This window comes from Trichechus manatus, unplaced genomic scaffold, assembly GCF_000243295.1.
Source record: "Trichechus manatus latirostris isolate Lorelei unplaced genomic scaffold, TriManLat1.0 scaffold00002, whole genome shotgun sequence".
Lineage (NCBI taxonomy): Eukaryota > Metazoa > Chordata > Mammalia > Sirenia > Trichechidae > Trichechus > Trichechus manatus.
The window spans coordinates 36695729-36718508 of NW_004443938.1; the positions used below are offsets into that span (position 1 = coordinate 36695729).

Below are 22780 nucleotides of genomic sequence, written 5' to 3' on the forward strand. Positions count from 1 at the left end.
TGGGCAGCTTCTGTCCAGAGGTGAGATGGGAAGGCAGAGAGGGTTAGGAGCTGGTTGAATGGACATGGGGAATCAGGGGTGGAAAGGAGGAGTGTGCTGTTACAGTATGGGGAGAGTAATTAGGGTCACATAACAATGTATGTATAAATTTTTGTATGGGAGACTCACTTGAAATGTGAGTCTTCATTTAAACTACAATAAAATTTTTTTTAGAAAGCATGCTCATGTGTTGAAGGTGTGAGGTTGAAAGTGCAGGAAAACTAGTTTTTCTCTCAAAAATGTATGTATTGGTGAACTGTGTGATTATAATTACGTTTCTCACATTTTTAAAAATCTGATACAAGACTGGAGAAACTCCAAGAGTATGGCCCCCGGACACCTTTTTGGTTCAGTGGTGAAGTCACTCCTAAGGTTCACTGTTCAGCTGGGGATTGGACAGCCCCATAAAACAAAATGAGACTAATGAGACACAGCAGTCCAGGGACAAGGACTAGAAGGCTTGAGGGGACAGGAAAGCTGGCGATAGGGAACCCAAGGTTGAGAAGGGATAGGGTTGACATGTCATGGGTTTGTTAACCATTGTCATAGGGCAATATGTGTACTAAGTGTTTAGTGAGAAACTATTTGTGCTGTAAACCTTCATCTAAGGTACAAGAAGAAAAAGAATTATCTATGTGAGATCAAATTGACAACAGCAACTCAGGGGGTTTGATGGGAAGCCTAGGGCACAGTGAGTTGAATGGTGATGGATATGGTGATGGAATAATTTGGAAAGGGACAGTGAGAATGGCAGCACAACTGGAAGAATGTAATCCATGTCACTAAATTGTACATGTGGAAATTTTTGAAATGGTGTGACTTCGGCTATGCGTATGTTCACACACACAAAAAAAAGGTCCTTCAAGTTCGAGAAGGGAGGGAGAGTGTTGACATGTCGTGAGGTTGTTAACCAGTGTCATAAAACAATATGTATACTGAATGTTTAATAAGAAACTATTTGTTCTGTAAACCTTCATCTAAAGTAAAATAAAACAAATTAAAAAAACAAATCGATACAAGAAACGGGAAAGGTAGTCATACAGTCAGCCAGTTTAAAGAAAATTTTCTAAACAGGATTCATAGCAGATGCAAAAGCTGCAATCAAATTGCTCAGAAAATAAAAAATTCTCATAACTGCCAAGAATATGCCAGCTGCTGCCATGGCAGTGTTCTGAACAGAGGATACTGGGCTGCATCCAGATACTGCTTATACTCTTCTCCATTGTAACACTGATTTATTTCCATTAGCATGCAAATGACTATTTGTTGCCAAATTTCTAAGGATCATGATAATGGGTCAAAGTGCTGAAATATGCAGCGTCTGCTTTGCTTCTGGACAAGTTTTTGTAGTTGATGGATGAGTGAGGCATCTTTAAATCAGATTTGAAATCAGTGGTTCTCAGCCTTGACTGAATATTTAAATCACATGGGGAGTCTTAAAACTCCTCCTGCCTGTGCCACACCCAGGACCAAGTAAATCAGGATCTCTCCGATTAAGATGCGGGGTCAGCTTTTCAAAGCTCCTAAGTGATTACGGTAGTCCCTGGGTGGTACGAATGGTTAACCCACTTGTCACATACTTGTCTGCCAACTGCAAGGTTGGTGGTGCAAGCTTACCCAGAGGCACTTTGAAAGAAAGGCCTGGCAGTCTACTTCCAAAAATCAACCATTGAAAACACTATGGAACACATTTCTACATTGACACACGTGGGGTCTCCATGAGTTGAAATGGACTTGATAGCAGCTGGGAGCTGGGGAAGTGATTACGATGTGGAACCAAGGCTGCAAATCTTTCTTTAAATGAGTAGGTCTTGCAGCTGCTGTTAATCTAGCCAGGACTTCCAGGTGTAGGGGCTGAGCACCGTGTAGCGTGTGGAGGCCTGTGCAAATTTGGGTGAGTTGGGTAGAAGATACCTGCTTTCTGCCACTGGAGTGGGAACTGCCCAGTTCTGAGCAGTGGTGGCGTGGACTAGCTCCTCCTTCCAGGATGTCTGTGGGAGCTCTGTAGCTTCTGCCAAAGTGTCAAGGAGCCTTCTTTCTAACCCTGACGCCATGAACACAGACTTTTAGGATCCTGATGCCATAGCAAATTGTGAACATCTTATTCAGGCTTCCCCAGGTGTAAAGTTAGCAATGAGAAATGGCTGTGATTGGGACATTACCTATAGAATAATTGTAATTTTGCTTCCAAACCATATGGGTGTGTATATGCATATATGAATTAATGATAACTGTATAGGGAAATGATTAGAAGGAAATGCACCAAAATGCTTGGTATCTCCATGGGATAAGTTTTAATAATTAAAAACCAAACCAAACCCGTTGTTGTCGAGTCGATTCCGACTCATAGCAACCCTATAGGACAGAGTAGAACTGCCCCCTAGGGTTTCCAAGGAGAAGACAGCTTGGTGGATTTGAACTGCTGACCTTTTTGGTTAGCAGCCGTAGCTCTTAACCACTGGCCCATCAGGGCTCATTTCTTTGATACTGAGAGCTAAATATGCTATATTTTTCAGGGTTGGAAACCTTTAAACTTCTTAGCACTCATGTAGATATAGTTTCATTATTTCATAAATTTAGTAAAAAGGATCGCATTACTAGGGAGAGATGGTTCATTTAGCTTTAACCAAAACAATCTTCTTGATTTAAAAGCAAGTGCATAGATATTATAATTAAACGTAGTTAGAGTTACTAGGAATTCGACATGAGGAAGTAAATAGTGACTCCAGGAGTTTAAAAAATCCGCCATTTTAATTTAACTCTCATTTCTAAGAAAACTAAAAAAATGTAGCTCTTCTTCATAGTGATAAAAAAAACAAAAAATCAAGCCGGTTGTCGTCGAGTCGATTCTGACTCATAGCGACCCTATACGACAGAGTAGAACTGCACCACAGGGTTTCCAAGGGGGGCCTGGCAGATTCAAGCCAAACTTTTGGTTAGCAGCCGTAGCTGCTGCTTGGATAGAAGCCACGTAAATGGCAGAAAATTGCTCCTTTATTATTCAGCTATCTATAAGTTTTTCACTGGCCAATTTTTTCAAAAGTAGATCACCAGGCCCTTCTTCCCAGTCTTAGTCTGGAATCTCTCCTGAAACCTGTCCACCATGAGTGACCCTGCTGCTATTTGAAATACTGGTACCATAGCTTCTTCCAGCATCACAGCAAATGCAAGCCACCACAGTATGACAAACTGACAGACTAATCCAAGAAGCTGGACTATATGAAGAAGGTGGCATCAGAATTGGAGGAAGGCTCATTAACAACCTGCATTATGCAGATGACACAACCGTGCTTGCTGAAAGTGAAGAAGACTTGAAGCACTTACTGATGAAGATCAAAGACCACAGCCTTCAGTATGGGTTACACCTCAACATAAAGAAAACAAAAATCCTCACAACTGGACCAATAAGGAACATCATGATAAATGGAGAAAATAGTGAAGTCAAGGATTTCATTTTACTTGGATCCACAATCAATGCCCATGGAAGCAGCAGTCAAGAAAGCAAACAATGTTTTACATTGGGAAAATCTGCTGAAAAAGACCACTTTAAAGTGTTAAAAAGCAAAGATGTTAATTTAAGGACTAAAGTGCGCCTGACCCAAGCCACGGTATTTTCAATCACCTCATATGCATGTGAGAGCTGGGCACTGAATACGGAAGACCAAAAAGAACTGATGCCTTTGAACTGTGGTATTGGCAAAGAAGATTGGATATCCCGTGGACTGCCAGAATTAGCCAGAATGCTCCTTAGAAGCAAGAATGGCAATACTTTGTCTCACTTACTTTGGACATGTTATCAGGAGGGACCAGTCCCTGGAGAAGGACATCATGCTTGGTAAAGTATAGGGTCAGTGAAAGAGAGGAAGACCCTCAACTACATGGACTGACACAGTAGCTGCAACAATATGCTCAAACATAGCAATGATTGTGAGGATAACGCAGGACCAGGCAGCGCTTCATTCTGTTGTACATAGGGACACTGTAAGTCGGAACTGACTTGATGGCACCTAACAACAACAGTTATTCAGCACTGAAGCTCCTTTTCAGAAGTCTGGCTTATGACAATAGGCCCAACAGGAAGATCTGGAGCAGTGTAAGAAATAATACTTTTTCTAAAAGCAAGCTAACATAAAACCTTATTTATGAATCCTAATAGAAGTAGCATCTGGATTCATAACCATGGGATTATGGATGGTGGAATTTCTGGTAATTTTTTTTTTATTGTTTCAGTCTTATGCTTGGATTAATCATACAGGGATAGAAATGGCTGGGGAGAATCTAGACTTTTGGACTTAACTGCCTGGTTTAAACTAGTTCCCAAAGATTATTTTGGAACTTTTAGTCCAGGGCTCAGGGGACACGTAGTCTTCACTAAAACCAGCTCTGGCTTGTTGATGTCTAAACGAAACTTGACCCTTGCATGGTAAGGTAACTAATGTAAGAAATGCTAAGAAATGGTAAGTAAACAGCTTAAGCATGAGAGGACAAAGAGCAGCCTTTTGAGGGAGATGCAGTTTCCAAAAAAAGAAAACCAGGATTAAGGGTGAAAGAGGGGCAAGGTAAAAAGAGAAGAAAACTAAGAGAATGATCAAAGAAAAAGTTACAAATCCGGGCAAAATGAAATGTATCTCATTGCAAGGAGCAAGAGGCTGGAGTTCAAATGTCGTCAGATTCTTCTCCATGCCGTTTATAAAACTTTCCAAATTACCTTGGCCTGGGAGATGTGGATAGAGCAGCTTACATCTCAAAGTAATTTGAAGCACAGTCAGGGCTGAAACCTTCATCTGGTGAAAGAACTGGAGTCCGGCCTGCTAGGCAGATAGCAGCATAGGGTTTTTTTGGCAGCTGCAGGCTCCTGTTGCCCCTGCCCATGGGAGGGGCATGGAGAGGGAATGGCCCCTGTTCCCGGAGTGACCATATTTATCACTGTCCCAAACAGGACACTTTGAAAGTAAAAGGGGGGTCTGCTAGAAATTACAACAGGACAGCAGCTATAATCTGAAACCGTTCCAGGCAAACTGGGATAGGTGTTCAGCTGGCCATTCCTGCACCTTCTGAGGGACTTGCAGTTGCACTGGTCTATCCAATTCAAACCTCAAAATAGTGACTACAAATGTTCGGTTGTTTCCATTTGGTTTTGGGGCCTCTCTTTGAAGATATTTGTCGTGGTTTGAATTATGTCCCCCAAAAAATGTGTGTATCAATTTGGCTAGGCCATGATTCCTGGTACTGTGTGATTTTCCTGTATGTTGTAAACCTGCCTCTATGATGTTAATGAGGGAGGATGGGTGGCAGTTGTGTTAGTAAGGCAGGACCTGATCTACAAGACTGGATTGTGTCCTGAGGCAATCTCTTGAGATGTAGAAGACAGAAGTGAGCAGTGAGACAGGGGGACCTCATACCATCAAGAAAGCAGCGCCGGGAGCAGAGCGCGTCCTTTGGACCGGGGTCCCTGCGCAGAGAAGCTCCTAGTCTGGGGAAACACTGAAGAGAAGAAGGTCAACAGAGAGAAAAAGCCTTCCCCTGGAGCTGATGCCCTGAATTTGGACTTTTAGCCTACTTTTACTGTGAGGAAATAAACTTCTCTTCGTTAAAACCATCCACTTGTGGTATTTCTGTTATGGCAGCACTAGATGACTAAGACAGTATTCTTTAACTAGAGATTTTGTCAAGGCAGCAAAAGTAGTTGTGATGGTTAAGGTTGTGTGTCAACTGGTCTGGACCATGATTCACAGTGGTTTGGCAGTTATGATGTAGTTTGGTAGCTATATAATGATGTAATCACCTCTATAATGAGATCTGATATCATGTAATCACTTCCATGATGAGATTTGTTACGAATAGCCAATCAGTTGAAAGGGAGTTTCCTTGGGGTTGTGGCCTACATCCAATATACGTGGACTTTCTGGCAAAGCTCGTTGGCTTTTGCTTGCTCTGAATCCTGCAGCTGGCTCCTTTTCATCTGACCCCTGGTTTTTGGGACTTGTGCTAGCAGCTTACCTGCTGATCTTGGGATTTATCAGCCTTTGCAGCCTATGAGCCAGAGCCCTGCTGTCTGACCTGCCCATCTTGGGTTTTCCAGACCCTGCAGCTGCATGAGTCAGGAGAAGCCTCCAGCCTGATCCCCAGACTTGGGACTTTCCAGCCTCTAAAACCGCGTGAGCTATTTCCTTGATATAAATCTCTCTATGTATTTATACACTTCACTAGTTTTGTTTCTCTAGAGAACCCTGCAGACATTAGCCGTTGAGAAGAATGAAACTCTTGCATTTCATATCTCCTGTTTATCAAACAGGACAAGCACAGGAATCTATTTGTAAAAAGAAGACAATTCTCTGACGTAGTAACGAGGTGTGAAAGTACCTCACAATCCCTGGCTCACCCTCTAGTCATGGCTAATAGTCACTGAGGGCTGGTTATTTTTAAGCTTCTTTCTGTGACAAGTACTATTATTATTCTCATTTGACAGATGAGGAAATGGGCTGAGGCTCAGGATTCCCAGTAACACTCCCTGCACAGTGGAAGCACAGACAGACTGCCAGACTCCAACTGGCTACACCGTGCCTTGGCAGGAAGAACATCATGGCCATTTGTAATGCTTGGTCAGTACTGACTACCAATCCATTTGCCATTGAGTTGACTCTGATTCATGGAGACCCCATGTGTATCAGAGTAGAACTGTTCTCCATAGGGTTTTCAATGGCTGATTTTTTGGAAGTAGATTGCCAGGCTTTCCTTCTGAGGTGCCTCTGAGTGGATTCCAGCCACCAAACTTTCAGTCAGTAGCCAAGCGCTCAATCATTTGTACCATCCAGGGACTTCACTGACTACCAGTATGACCCTTTATTTCTTTTCCACTTTCAGATCTCAGCCCAGGCATCACTTTGTCAGGAGAACCCCCTACCTAATGAGTTCTCTCTGTTGTATTTCTCAAATGCCCTAGGTTTTATCATCATAGCACTTACTGTAGTTAACATTTGTAGTTGTGTAATCATTTTATTGTCTGTTCTTTCACTGCATTATAAGCTTATAAGGGCAGGAACAGTATCTGGTTGGCTGACTCCTATATCCCTGGGGCCTGGCACAGAGGAGGAATTGAATAAACACTGGTTAAACTGATGACTGAACTGGTTACATGGTGTGTCAGAGCTGATGTAGTCATAGGTTACTTTCAGTCTCTAACATCAAATTGCTCCAGGTACAGGTGTACAGGAGTACACCTTAACTAGCCTCACTTTTTTTTTGTTTAGTTCTTTAGCTCTTTCTCTTTCTGATTGATCATGTACATCTAGAAACAAATGCTGACAATTCAGGAGATACATAGCTCTCCTTGAAAATGAATTAATTTTGTTAATGCCTTTGGCAAATATATATTGTGCACTCCTCACTGCTTCTGCATACTCTGTGTTGCTGTGGTGAAGTTTTGCGGACTTCTGCTTTTGTGGGGGAGTGCTACCTGGAAGACTGTTTTTGTTTGTCTCTCCTGTTTCAGCAATGTAAATTAAAAGTTGTCTCCTTACCATCAAATGCCTGCTCTCCAGGGCTTTACTGTTCAACTATTAGGTACCTCCTTGTGCATGATAGACGGCAGGCCTGTAGCTGTAGGTTTACCAGTGGATGGAGCCATGAAAGGGGAAAGGGCTTTGGACCAACCGAGTAGAGGGAATGGATTTAGTGCCAGTTAGAATATGTAAAGGCACAAATTAAACAAAATGATATCTCCTCAAAAACAGTTAAGTGCTAAACTACTGGCTAAACGGTTGATGGTTTGAACTCACCTAGAGGCACCTCGGAAGACAGACCTGGAGATCTGCTTCCAAAAGGTCACAGCCTTGAAATCCTGTGGAGCAGTTCTACTCTGTACACATGGGGTCACCATGAATAGAAATCAACTTGATGGCAACTAACAAGAACAACAACAATAAAAAGTTTTTACTGGAAACAGTTCTTACAAAACAATTGTGCAATTTATTTTACTCCCTGTAAACTTCCTGTAAGGAGCCTCGGTGGCAGGATGGTTAAACTCTCGGCTGCTAATAGAAAGGTCGGTGGTTCGAACCCACCAGCCACTACACGGGAGAAAGATGTGGCAGTCTGCTTCCTTAAAGATTACAGCTTTGGAAACCCTATGGGGCAGTTCTACTCTGTCCTATAGGGTCACAATGAGTTGGAATCGACTCGACAGCACCTAACGACAACAATGTACTGAAGAGGACTTCTGTTCGTGACATGCCATTTCCTCCCCGGCCTATCGCTGCATCTTTGGGCAGGCGTAGTCCGTTGTCTCCCTTGGTGAGGGGAACTTTTCTTCCTTGTCTTCATCTGTGTGTGTGCCTTTTAGATGTACTAACAGATCCTTTTTTAAGTGACATTTTTATAATCACGTTAATCTGCCACATTAAAAAAAAAAGCACCTTAACTTTCCTAGAGAGTAAATGAACTTAAGACTGACATTTACTTTTATTTGAAGGAAAAAAACAAAACAAAACTCTACTTTAATTAGAGTCAGTTAAGGTCAGCTCCTGAAGTCTGTCAGCAATAAAAAAATCATATATAAACGAACTGCTTTAGCCCTACCCATTGTCTCTAATGCATCATCCTCAAGAAAGGAGCTCTTAAAACTCCCCAAAATGAACTGTTGAACTCAAATGGAATGTCAAAACATAAGCCGTGGAATGAAATCATTACTGGCAGAATCATATTTACACATCTGTTGTGTCAACAGAATTGCAGATGCTTTTGGAAGTGGTGTAAATATGAACACAAATTAGTGCACATTTTGACTAAGTACTAAGTAATAGGTGCTGAAAGTGAGTTTGACAGATGACAAAGGGAGGAAAGGCATGGCATCTCCTAAAGTGATTGATGAATCTGGACTCTGGGAGAAGCTTCTGTTTGTTGACTCATCAAGAACCCTGTAATGCTGTGGAGCTCCCTGGAGATCACCCACATTTCTTAGATCCGGTTGGGTTTATGAGTACAAGAGATGATGGCTGTAAATGCAAGAAGGAAAAAACCCTGCAAACTGGCTGGCTTACCACCGTGTCTACTTCTGCTAGACAAGTAGTGTGCAAACTGGACTGCATTGATTTTACTACCTATATTCTTTCTACAGCAGGAACAGTCTAGTGTTTATTGCTTACAGTCAAATTTCTTATTGCAGAAGGTATAGCACTTGAAAAAAATTTTTTATTGTGTCTTAGGTGAAAGTTTACAGTGCAAATTAGTTTCTTATTCAAAAATTTATGCACAAATTGTTTTGTGACATTGGTTCCAATGCCTGCAATGTGTCAGCACTCTCCCCCTTTCTACCCAATTTTCCCTGTGCCCATTCGTCCGGTTTTCCTGTGCCTTCCTGTCTTCTTGCCTTTGCTTTTCGGCAGGTGTTGCCCGTTTGGTCTTGTATACTTGATTGAGCTAAGAGACACATTCCTCATTTCCTCACTTGTGATACTGTTTGTGTTATAGGCCTGCCTAATCTTTGGCTGAAAGGTGGATTTCAGGAGCAGTTTCAGTTCTGAGTTAGCAGAGTGTCTGGGGGGTCATGGTCTTGGGGGTTCCTCCACTCTCTGTCAGACCAGTAAGTCTGGTCTTTTTTTGTGAATTTGAATTTTGTTCTACATTTTGCTCCCGCTGTGTCCGGAACCCTCTATTGTGATCCCTGTCAGAGCCGTCAGTGGTGGTAGCCAGGCACCGTCTAATTCTTCTGGGCTCAGGCTGGCGGAGGCTGTGGTTCATGAGGTCCGTTAGTCCTTTGGACTAGTATTTTCCTTGTGTCTTTGGTTTTCTTCATTCTCCTTTGCTCTGAATGCCATGGGGACCAACAGATGTATCTTAGATGGCCACTCACAAGCTTTTAAGACCCCCGATACTACTCACCAAAGTAGGATGTAGAACATTTTCTTTATGAACTGTGTTATGCCAGTTGACCTAGATATCCCCTGAGACCATGGTCCCAAGCCCTCAGCCCCAGTAACTTTGTCCCTCAAGATGTCTATGGAGCTTCCATGACTTTGTCTTGGTCAAGTTGTGCCATCTTCCCGAATATTGTGTACTGTCTTACCGTTCACCACAGTTACCACTTATCTGTTGTCTACTTAGTGTTTTTCGTCCCCTCTCTTCCTCTCCCTCATAACCATCAAAGATTGTTTCTTTTTGTTTGTAAACCTTTTCATGAGTTTTTACAGTAGTGGTTTCATACAATATTTGTCCTTTTGTGATTGACTTATTTCACTCAGCATAATGCCCTCCAGGTTCATCCATGTTCTGAGACTTTTCTCATATTCAGTGTTGTTCTTTATCGTTGCATAATATTCTATTGTGTGTATGTACATAATTTGTTTATCCATTGATCTGTTGATGGACAGTTGGGTTGTTTCTATCTTTTTGCTACTGTGAATAATGCTGCAGTGAACATGGGTGTGCATATGTCTATTCCTGTGATGGCTCTTATTTCTTTCTGTAGCATATATTCCTAGGAGTGGGATTGCTCAATCGTATGGTATTTCTATTTCTAGCTTTTTAAGGAGACACCGTATCATTTTCTATAGTGATTGTACCATTTTACATTCCCACCGGCAGTGCGTAAGAGTTCCAATCTCCCTGCGACCTCTCCAACATTTGTTATTTTCTATTATTTTGATTTGTGCCAGTAATGTCAGGGTGAGATGGTATCATTGTAGTTTTGATTTGCATTTCTCTAATGGCTAATGAATGCGAACATTTTGTCTGTTCTGTGTGTCAGTTAGCTGCCTGAATGTCTTCTTTGGTGAAGTGTCCATTTCATATCCTTTGCCCATTTATTAAGTGCATTATTTTTCTTTTTGTTGTTGAGGTGTTGCAGTATTTTAGAGATTTTAGAGATTAGACCCTTGTTGGATGTATCATAACCAAAATTTTTTCCCCAGTCTGTAGGTTTCTTTTTACTCTTTTGGTGAAGTCTTTTGATGAGTATAAATGTTTAATTTTTAGGAGCTCCCATTTATCTAGTTTATCTTCTGGTATTTGTGCATTTTTAGTTATGGTTTGTATTCTATTATGTCATGCATTAGGGCCTCTAGCAGTGCCCCTAATTTTTCTTCCATGATCTTTACAGTTTTAGGTTTTATATTTAGGCCTTTGATCCATTTTGAGCTAGTTTTTGTGTATGATGTGAGGTATGGTTCCTGTTTGTTTTTTTTACAGATGGACATCCAGTTTTGCCAGCACCATTTGTTAAAAAGACTGTCTTTTCCCCATTTAATGAACTTCAGTCCTTTGTCAAAGATCGACTGATGGTAGGTGGATGGATTTAAGTCTGTGTTTTCTATTCTGTTCCATTGGTCTATGTGTCAGTCGTTGTACCAGTACTAGGCTGTTTTGACTACTAAGGTTATATAGTAGTTTTTGAGAGTGGGTAATGTGAGGCCCCTACTTTGTTCTTTTTCTTCAACAGTGCTTTACTTATCTGGGGCCTCTTTGCTTTCCATATAAAGTTGGTGATTAGTTTTTCCAAGTCATTAAAGAATGCTGTAGATATTTGGACCAGGATTGCATTATATATGTAGATCACTTTGGGTAAAATTGACATTTGCACAATGTTGAGTCTTCCTATCCATGAGCATGGTATGTTTTTCCATTTATGTGAGTCTCTCTTGGTTTATTGCAGTAGTGTTTTGTAGTTTTCTTTGTATAGGCCTTTTATGTCACTGGTCAGTTTTATTCCTAAGTATTTTATCTTTTTAGGGGCTATTATAAATGGTATTGTTTTCCTGATTTCCTTTTCAGACTTCTCTTTGTTGGTGTATAGGAAGCCAACTGATTTTTGTAGGTTGATGTTATATCCTGGTACTCTGCTGATTCTTTCTATTAGTTCCAGTAGTTTTCTTGTGGAATCTTTGGGTTCTCTATGTATAGGATCATATCATCTGAGAATAGGGGTAGTTTTACTTCTTCCTTACCAATTTGGATGCCCTTTATTTCTTTTTCTTGCCTTATTGCTGTAGCCAGGACTTCCAGCACAATGTTAAATAGGAGTGATGATAAAGTTTTGTATAAAAACCCAAACCTGTTGCTGTCGAGTTGATTCCGACTCATAGCGACCCTATAGGACAGGATAGAACTGCCCCATAGGGTTTTCAAGGAGCAGCTGGTGGATTCAAACTGCTTAGATACCCTTTATTATGTTGAAGAATATTCCTTCTAGTCATATTTTATTGAGAGTTTTTATCAAGAATGGGTATTGAACTTTATCAAAGACCTTTTCTACATTGTTTGAAATGATCATGTGATTCTTTTCTGTTGTTCTATTTATGTGGTGAATTATGTTGATTGATTTCCTAAAGTTGAACCATCCTTGCATACCTGGTATGAATCCCACTTGGCTGTGGTGTATTATTTTTTTAATATGGTGCTGAATTCTATTGGCTAGAATTTTGTTCAGGATTTTTGCATGTATATTCATGAGAGATATTGGTCTCTAATTTTCTTTTACTGCACTGTCTTTGCCTGGCCTTGGTATCAGGGTTATCCTGGCTTCATAGAATGAAGTTGAGAGTATTCCTTCCTTTTTTTATGAACTTAAATAGTTTGAGTAGCACTGGTGTGAGCTCTTCTCTGAATGTTTGGTAGAATTCTCCTGTGAAGCCATCCAGGCCAGGGCTTTTTTTTTGTTGGGATTTTTTTTTTTTTTTTTTGCCTCTTCAATCTCTTCTCTTGTTGTGGGTCTGTTAGAATATTCTATGTCAGTTTGTGTTAGTTTAGGTAGGTAGTGTGTTTCTAGAAAAATGTCTGTTTCCTCTAGATTCTCAAATTTGTTGGAGTATAATTTTTCATAGTATTCTATTGTGATCCTTTTTATTTCAGTTGAGTCTGTTGCAATATCCCCCATCTCATTTCTTATTTGGGTTATTTGCTTCCCTCCTATTTTTCTTTTGTCAGTTTGGCCAGTGGTTTGTCAATTTTGTTGATCTTTTCAATGAACCAACTTTTGATCTTGTTGATTGTTTCTATTGTTTTTCTGCTCTCTGTTTCATTTCTATCTGCTCTAATTTTTATTATTTTCTTTCTTCTGGTGGCTGTGGGCTTCTTTTGCTGTTCCTTTCTATTTGTTTGAGTTGTAAAGCTAACCCTTTGATTTTGGCCAGTTCTTTTATGATGTGTGTGTTTATTGCTATAAATTGACCTCTGAGCACTGCCTTCGCTGTTTCCCAAAGGTTTTAGTATGATGTGTTTTCATTCTCATTCGACTCTAGGAATTTTTTGATTCCCATTTTGATTTCTTCTATTACCCAGTTGTTTTTAAGCAAGGTGTTATTCAGTTCCCATGTATTTGTTTTGTTTTTTGTTTTTTTTACTTGCTTTTCCTGTTACTGACTTCAACTTTTATGGCATTGTGATGAGAGAAAAAGGTTTGTATTATTTCAATATTTTGGAGTTTATTTAGGGTCACTTTCTGGCTTAAAATATGGTCTATTCTGGGGAATGTTCCTTGTGCATTGGAAAAGAATGTATGCTTTTCTGCTGTTGGATGGAGTATTCTATAAATGTTTTTGAGGTCAAATTGGTTGATTTTGGCCTTTAGATCTTCTGTATCTTTATTGAGTTTCTTTCTGGATGTTCTGTCCTTTACCAAGAGTGGTGTGTTGAAGTCTCCTACTATTATTGTGGAGCTGTCTATTTCTATTTTCAGTAATGTTAGAGTTTGTTTTATATATTTTGCATCTCTGTCATTGGGTGTGTAGATATTTATTATGGTTATGTCTTCTTGATGGATTGTCCATTTAATCATTATATAATGCCCTTCCTTGTCTTTTATGGTTGATTTTGCCTTAATGTCTATTTTATATGAGATTAGTAGTGCCACTCCTGCTCTTCTTTGGTTACTGTTTGCTTGATATATTTTTTCCCATCCTTTGATTTTTAATATATTTATGTCATTCTGTCTCAGTTGTGTCTCCTGTAGACAGCATATTGATGGGCTGTGTTCTTGTAATCCATTCTGCCAGTCTCTCTTTTTGGGTGCATTTAAGCCATTCACATTCAGTGTGATTATCGATAGGTGCGAGTTTGTTGCTGTCATATTGTCGGGCTTTTTTTTTTTTTTTTTACTGATGTTTTCTCTGTTCTTCTTTACTGTGCTAAGTTGCTTTTGTTTGTGAATTTTCTTTTCTTTTATTCTTATAGATTTTGTGTTTACTGAGTCTTTATGTGTTTCTTCTTTTTTATTTTGGTGAGTAGGTTTATTAACTTTCTTTGTGGTTACCTTGAAACTTACCCTTAACTTCCTAAGTTCAAAATAGTCTTTTATTACTTGATATCACCTTGACTTTCTCTCCATTTGAAAGTTCTGTACTGACACTGTTTAGTCCCCTCTTTCGTTGTTTTGATGTTGTTGTCATTTGAAGACTGGTGTCTCTGGTTCCCTGTTTCAAGTCTTTTAACTTTGATTTTGTATTGAGAGTTGTTTACATAAGTTAGTATCTGGCTCATGCTGTCCTGTGTCCTAGACTTATGTTATTGTCTGATGTTGTTGGTTGTTTAACTGAAGGGCTCCCTTTAATATTTCTTGTAAATTTGGTTTGGTTTTTACAAATTCCTTCAATTTCTGTTTATCTGGAATTGTCCTAATTTTGCCATCATATTTGAGAGAGAATTTTGCAGGTTGGTGGTTTTTTCTTTCAAGGTTTTATATGTCATCCTATTGCCTTCTTGCCTGCATAGTTTCTGCTGAGTAATCAGAGCTTAGTCTTATTGTTTCCCCTTTGTAAGTGACTTTTCGTTTTTCTCGAGCTGCTCTCAGGATTCTTTGTCTTTGGTTTTGACAAATTTGTATATGATATGCCTTGGTACTTTCTTTGGGATTCTATCCTATATTGGTTTGTTGAGCTTCTTGGATGGTCAGCTTTTTGTCTGTCATGATATTTGGGAAGTTTTCTGCCAGCAAACCTTCAACAATCTTCTCTGTGTTTTCCATTTTCTGCCTCTGCTCTGGAACTCCAATCATGTGCAAATTTTTGCTATTGATTGTGTTCTACATAATTCTTAGATTTTCTGCATTTTTCTTTATTCTTTTCTCTGACTTTTCCTCCAAGTATCCATGGATTTGTTTTTAATCTCAATAATTCTGTCTTCTATTGTTTCAGATTTGCTCCTAAAACTTTCTATTGAGTTGTCCATATCTGAGATTTTGTTGTTTATCTTTTACATTTCTAGTTGCAGTTTTTGTATGATTTCTAATTATTTATTTTGACATTTTGTTCTTGTATTATTTTCCTGAAATTGTTTATTGCTTTGTCTGTGTTTTCCTTGATTTTGGCTATGTTTTCATTGATGTTGCCTATATTTTCCATGATTTTTTTTTATTTTTTCCTTGGTTTTATCTGTGTTTTCCTTGATCTCTTTCCTAATCCCTTGAAGAGCCCTAAATATTAGTCTTTTGACTTCCATATCAGGTAATTCTATTGCCTGTACTTCTACTGGAAGGTTCTCTGATTCTTTATTTTGGTCATTTTCTAAAGCCATCTTGTCCTGCTTTTTTATATGTTTTGATATTGTCTGCTGTCTCTGAGAAATTAATGTATTATTTATTTATTTATTGTATGTTTGTTTGTTTCATTCTGCTTTTTTTGTCTGTTTGTTTTGATATGTTACGGCTCGTGGGCCAGGGGTACTTTGCTGCTTGCTCGTTTGTGGGCACGCTAGCTCTTACCACCTTGTCTTGGTGGGCAGGGCGGCAGCAGGCAGAGTGATCCCCCTTTGCTATATACTCGTTTGGCGAGATGGCTGAGGGGTGTACACTGGTTTGGCTGGTGGGATCGAGGCTGACCCGGACAATGGTGGGCTGGTGCACCAGTGGCACTCTATCTGCGGCTGTGCAGCAGGGGCCAGTAGGAAGCAGGAGAGGTAGCATATGGGGCAAAGTGGGAGGGAGAAAGAAAAGTAAGAAAGGAAAAAGAAAAAAAATGGTGGTGCAGTGGGGCCTGGTGACTGGGGTGGAGCAAACCTCAGGGCCAGGGAAAGAGTAGGGAAGTAGGTTACAGGACAAGGTAGGAGAGAGAAAGAAAAGAAAAAAAAAAATGGCAGTGTGGTGGGAGCCAGCAGGTGTGGGCAGGGCAGATTCAGGATGGCGAGCTGGTTTGCTGGTGGCTGTCTAGTAGCGGTGGTGCAGCAGGTGCTGGCGGGAAGTGGGGAAGGTGGTGCATGGGGTAGGCAGGTGAGAGAAAGAAAGGGAAGAAAGAGAGAAAAAATGGCATCACAATGGGGGCCAGCGAGTAGGGGTGGGGCAGATCTGGGGGCTGACGGGAAGGATGGGGAGGTAGCTTATAGGGTAGAGAAGAGAGAAAAGAAAGAAAAGAAAAGGTGGCGTGTTGAGAGCCAGCAGGTGAGGGCAGGGTGGACTCGGGGTTGCGGGCCAGCGAGCTGGTAGCTCTCTAGCCTTGGTGATGTGATATGGGCTGGCAGGAAGGGGTGAAGGTGGTGTACACAGCTAGGTGGGAGGGAAACAGAAAAGGAAGAAAGAGAAAAGAAAAAAAATGGTGGTGTGGTGGGAGCTAGCAGGAAAGGGGAGGAGGTGGCGTATGGGGTTGGGTAGGAGGAAGAAAGAAAAAGAAGACAGAAAAAAAAAAAAGAAAGCCGCATGATGGGAGGGGCCAGGGTGGGTCCAGGTTGGGCTTGTATTGTGGACCCTAGCGGTGGGGCTGCTGGGATGGTTGGCGGGGTTCTTGCTGCTACTCACCAGAAGGATGAGGAATGGAAAAGGGTGTTTCTCTGGTTACGTGGTGCTCTGTCTCCTGTTGGTAGCTCCATGAAGTTGCCTTTCTGTACTCCCTGTCCGAGGACCTTGCTGGCTGTGTTTCAAGATGGCCGTGCTGTGCCGTATTAGGTGGCAGGGACCTCCACTCCTATCTCTCCTCGGTCTCTGTTTTCCATCAGTTTCTTCTTCCATTTAGTGTTTGATCTAGTTCTTTATCCTTTCATTTGATGGTCAGGTTTCCAAGATTGATGTTTGTATCTGTTTTACTTAGTTTTTTGACTCTTTGCTGCAGAGGGATGGCATGGTGCATCTGTCTAGGGTGCCATGTTGCCTGTGCCTCTGGAATAGCACTTTTTTAATTTATTTTTCATTTTGGTGAAAACGTATGCACAGAAACATTCACCAGTACAGTAATTTCTACATTTACAATGCAGTGACATTGATTACATTCTTCATGTTGTGCAGCCATCCTAGCTATCCTTTTCCAAACTATCCCACCACTATTACCATAAACTCAATGCCCTCCGAGCAAAATCTCCCCCTTTCCCCCTTCTTTCCCACCCCTGGTAACCATTAATGATCTTTGGTTTCTATATATTTGCTTATTTCATATAAGTGAGATCATACAGTATTTGTCCTTTTGTGACTGACTTATTTCACTCGACATAATGTTTTCAAGGTTCATCCATGTTGTGGCACACATCGAGACTTCCATTTTTCTCTGTGGCTGAGTAATAGTCCATTGTATGTATATACCACATTTTATTTATCCATTCATCTGTTTATGGACATTTTGGTTATTTCTGTTGTCTATTGTGAAAAGGAGTAGCACTGTTTTTGATAAAGAATACATATATTGCATGGTATTAGACACTAGTAGTTTATCTTCCCCCCTTTTTTTAGTGTAGGATTAAATTACTGTTCTACTTTTTTTTAATCTCTAAAAGTTAAGAGGTCCTATCACAGTAGCTTATCATGCTTACAATAACTAGTTTCTTAATATCATCAAATACTCTGGTTTTTTTTTTTTGAATTTTAAATAGTCCCATAAATGTCATAATTTTTTAAAACTGGATTTTAATCAGAATCCAATAAAAGTCCATACACTGCATTGACTACATCCCTTAAGTCTCCTATAATACCTAATTTCTCTCTCTCTCTTTTTTTATTTGCTGTAATGTTTTTGTTAAAGAAACCAGGTCATTTTTTTTCTGTAGAGTTTTCCCAGAGTTTAGATTTTGCTGATTGCATCCTCGTATCACATTGCTTTAATAATCACTAATATTATGGAAGGAGCCTTGATGGCGCAGTGGTTAAGTACTTGGCTGCCAACTGAAAGGTCAGTGGTTCAAACCCGCTAGTTGCTCCATGGGAGAAAGATGTAGCAGTTGGCTTCTGTAAAGATTACAGCCTTGGAAACCCTATGGGGCAATTCTACTCTGTCCTATAGGGTTGCTATGAGTAGGAATCGACTCGACGGGAATGGGCTTGGTTTTAATGTTTATGGAGATCCTGGGTGGTGCATATGGTTAGCACACTTGGCTGCTAATCGAAAAGTTGGAAGTCTGAGTCCACCTTGAGGTGATTCAGAAGAAGGTTTGGTGATATACTTCCAAAAAATCAGCCACTGAAAACCCTATGGAGCATAGTTCTACACTGACAAACTTGGGGTCTCCATGAGTCAGAAATCAATTTGATAGCAACTGTTTTTTCTTTTTTTATGTAGACGTAACACTCACAAACTGCAGAAGGCTGAGTGAGTTAACCATTTGCACCACCCAGGGACTGCTTTCTTCTCTCTAGGCTTCTCTTTTTTCTCTACCCCTTCTCCTTTTGTAAGTATAGTGGCTCTGAACCTTTTTTAAATATAACCTCTGTATGTGCCTTTGATGTGCTAGTGCTGCTGATTTTTGTCTGCTTTTTGTGGTGCTCTTTCTGATTCTGCAGCTAGCTGATGCTTCATCCTCACTGAGCCTCTGATTGTCCACATGCTGGCTACATTCTGCCATGTATTTGTCCCTGCAAACCTGGGTTTCTGTCCCACAAGAGAAGGCAGAAACCATATTTCTTTAATTTTTTTTGTCTTTTCCTTTCATAGCAGCATGTGACAGCATTTTATATAATAGGTATTCAGGCTGTTTGTCAAGTTAAATTGCCATTAATGGATTGTCTTGGGGAGTAGTTGCCTGTAATTGGATTGGGTAGTTCCGTGTGGTAGTTTGTGAAGTTTTCATTGATTATGGAATTTTGGGGCCTCTTGTAGCCCTGGTGGGGCAGTGGTTAAGAGCTGTGGCTGCTAACCCAAAGGTTGGCATTTTGAATCCACCAGCTGCTCCTTGGAAACCCTATGGGGCATTTCTACTCTGTCCTGTATGGTCACTATGAGTCGGAATCAACTTGATGGCAATGGGTTTGGTTTTTTGTAAACTATAGTATAATCCAAATAGATACTTGGGCTTTTGGTTTGTAAGCAGTGACCTGATGCCCAGGGAAAAGAGTGCATGGATAAAAGGTAACTAATGATTAATGATTTCCTTCAGTTCTGCTTTTCACAAACAGTAGCAACTCGTGAAGTATTTAATCACTAACAGAGATTGTATTATGAAGGGAAATTAAATAAAAAAAGAAACACAGACCATGAACCACTGCCATTTGTTGGCGACATTGCAGTTAGGCACAAACAGTTTTGTTTCATTGCCCGAAAAATTTATTATGCTTTAATAAACCTCTTTTGAACCTAGTATTATGCTCTATTTACCATGAACTCAGTTGAAAAAAGGAAACAAATTATACCTTAGTTAAAAATGTGAGAGATTTTTCTATCTTTGTCCATACTTGTAAATGACAGGCTTAGCTTAAAAGTTTAAATGTGGCAGTTTTACTCACAATATTATCACCAAAACTCAATAAACAATAATTAAGTGCATTTACTCTTGAAATACATAACAGTAGTATACGTAGTCCCTAAATCAATTTTTGCATCTCATTTGTGTTCAGATCTTGTGACCTTCCATCTCCCATAAGTGTAAGGTGTGGATCAGTTAAGAATTAGGAGCATAGACTCTGGAGCCAGACTACCTGAGTTCGAATCCTGATACCACCACTTTCTGGCTGGTCTTGGGCAGATTACTCATACCTTCTCTGCCTGTTTCCTGAAACAATAATATTACCTGCTACAAAGGAGTATTAAGGAGATTGAGTGAGTTAATATTTGAAAAGCATACAGTGTTTGATACACAGTAAGCACTGATGTGTTTGTGAAACAAAGTGGGTAAACTATACTTCACATAAGTGGGGGTTCAAGAATTTTGGAGCAGGAAGTGCTTATTTAATTTATTATAATTACATTCTTTTGCGTTTTTGACATGTCTTAGGATACTTAACGAGGAAGCTAATTTTTACCTGCTTATTTTACTACTTCTGAAAAGTTATCCATCAGAGAGAGTCAGAAGGTAGCCCCTAAAATAGTACTTTCTTTAGTTAGATAATGAAATATTACTGTTTTTAAAATGCCTGTCACTGAAAATTCTACTCAGTGCAACAAGGCAAGGAAAGAAGAACCATAAAAGACATATGCATTGGAAAGGAAGAAATAAAACCATTAAAAAAAAAAAGTTCTGTTAATCAATGTCATGAAACAACATGTGTACTACTGTTTCAGGAGAAACTGTTTATTCTGTAAGCCTTCACCTGAAGTACAATAAAATTTAAAAAAATTAAAAAAAAAGTTCTGTATAACATCCAAGGTCCCTGGGTGGCTCAAGTGGTTTACAATTGGCTGCTAACCTAAAGGCTGGTGGATGGAACCTACCCAGCAGCACCACGGAGGCAGGACCTGGGGATCTGCTTCCATAAAGATTATAGACAAGAAAACTCTATGGAACAGTTCTAATGTGTAACACATGAGGTGGCCATGAGTTGGAACTGACTTGACAGCAGTGGGTACACAGTATTCCAGAAGGGTCTGTGCCTGCTTGGATGTTCAGATCTAATGAATATACTTTATCTTGCCTGTTCCATTTATTTTAAACATCTAGTTTCTCTGTACGGAGCCCTGGTGACACAAAGTTAAGTGCTCCACTGCTAACCTAGAGGTTGTCAGTTTGAACCCAACCAGTGGCTCCATGGGAAAAAGACCTGGCAATCTGCTTCCATAAAGATTACAGCCAAGAAAACCTAATGGGGCAGTTCTACCCCATCACATGGGGTCATTATGAGTCAGAATCAGCTCGATGGCACCCGACAACAACAACAGTTTCTCTCTTAATCCGAAAACCTTCTGCAGTGTTTTTGTTTAATTTTAGCATCAAATTCTAAGAGTCAGTTTTGTGGAAACAACCCATTCCTCCTCTTCCCCTCCCCCTCCCCCATCATTACTTTAACTTAGCTAGTATTTTTCTTTGCCTGCCTTTCATTTATTTCTCATCAGCAAGTATTCTGTTTGGTGTCTTTCAACCCCATTTAATGATGCCTCTTGGTTTTCAAGCAGCGTGGTTGACTATGAGTAGCTGGCATCTGTGGGGGACGATGCCTGGTGGGCATAGGAGACAGATGGGGTGTGTGGGTGGGGCTACAATGACTCATTTTTTTCTTGTGTTGATTTTTGATGTAGAAATGTTAAGGACCCCAAAAGAAAACTCTTTCTGTCAGAGAGTCCTTATGCCCTTTTTATCCCTGAGAAAATATCTTTTGAAGCTCATTTGATCTGTCTTCCTCTTTCATAACTCAGATAAATCTTTTTATATCTTTAGCCCCTATTTCATCTGATTTGTTTCTCCTTCACAGAATATGAGTTCTAATTTCTTGTTCGTTAGATAAGGCAGACTTCTGTACCAAACAGCTTCCCGAGAGTCTACATTATGTTCTGTGGCTGCACTTTGGTTTTACATTCAGTCACTCAGGTCGTAAATGTTGTTCTTTTTTTATTGGTGGATTTCTAAATTATAAAAGTAATCAGTGCTCATAATAGAAATTGTGGAAAATAAAGAAGGCACAAAAAAGAGAAAAATATCACCCAAAATCCCACAACCCAGCTATAACTACAGTTTACATTTTGGTGTACAACTTTTCAGAAATTTTTTATTCACACACATATAATGTATATTTTATATTTTAATCTTTTTAAACTGAATATATCTTGAATTCACCTCCTAGGCTAGATATTTTTCTGCGGATACAGTTTTTAGTGATTATATAATATGCGATTATTTGACTTTACATATCTCTACCTCTATCTCTATATCTATGTCTAGAGATATCTCCCCATCTTCTTATTGATGGGTATGTAGGTATTTTCCATTTTTTTAATTGCAAAAAATAATATTTCAGTGGACCTATGGATAAATCTCCATATTTATAAGAATCTTCTGAGGTTCTTATAAAAAATGGAATTATTGGGTCAGAGTGTGCATAATTTTAAGAACTTAAATGTCCTAGGAAGTTTGCACTTCCCCACAGCATGTGAGAGCATTTCTTTGACTTTTATTCCCCAGTCAAGTTTATTTTATTATTTTAAAACATAATTATTTTATTTTTTGTTGTTGTTGAGAATATACACAGCAAAAACACACACCAATTCAAGTTTCTATGTGTACATTTCAGTAACATTGATTATATTCTTCTAGTTGTGCAACCATTCTCACCCTCCTTTTCTGAGTTGTTCCTCCCCCATTAGCATAAACTTACTGCCTTCTAAGGTTTCTGTCTAATCTCTTGAGTTGCTGTTGTCCATTTAATCCCATGTAGATAGATCTTAGAAGAGCATAGTGCTCAAGGCAGACAGTCTTTACTAGTTAAGCTAAACTTAGTTTTAACAAGGCTTCAGGGGATATTTTTGGTTTAAAGTTTAAAGATTAAAATGTTCTGCATCCTACTTTGGTGAGTGACATCTGGGGTCTTAAAAGCTTGCAAGCAGCCATCTAAGATGCATCAATTGGTCCCAACCACCTGGAGTAAAGGAGAATGAAGAACACCAAAGACATAAGGAAAGTATTAGCCCAAGAGACAGAA

At 39.8% G+C, this 22780-nt stretch overlaps 1 protein-coding gene across 7 annotated transcripts in view; it reads left to right on the forward strand.

Moving 5' to 3' along the window:
* The window catches only part of MAP3K5 (mitogen-activated protein kinase kinase kinase 5), a 239520-nt gene that overhangs the window by 57768 nt on the left and 158972 nt on the right, over positions 1-22780 (forward strand). The window contains exon 1 of one of the 7 annotated variants that reach the window (XM_023729863.1): positions 17495-17515. The exons of the other annotated variants lie outside the window; for them this stretch is intronic. The gene's annotated coding sequence lies outside the window, so the exon portion shown is untranslated. Of the gene's footprint in view, positions 1-17494; positions 17516-22780 lie in introns of those variants that run through there. 7 annotated transcript variants of the gene reach the window in all.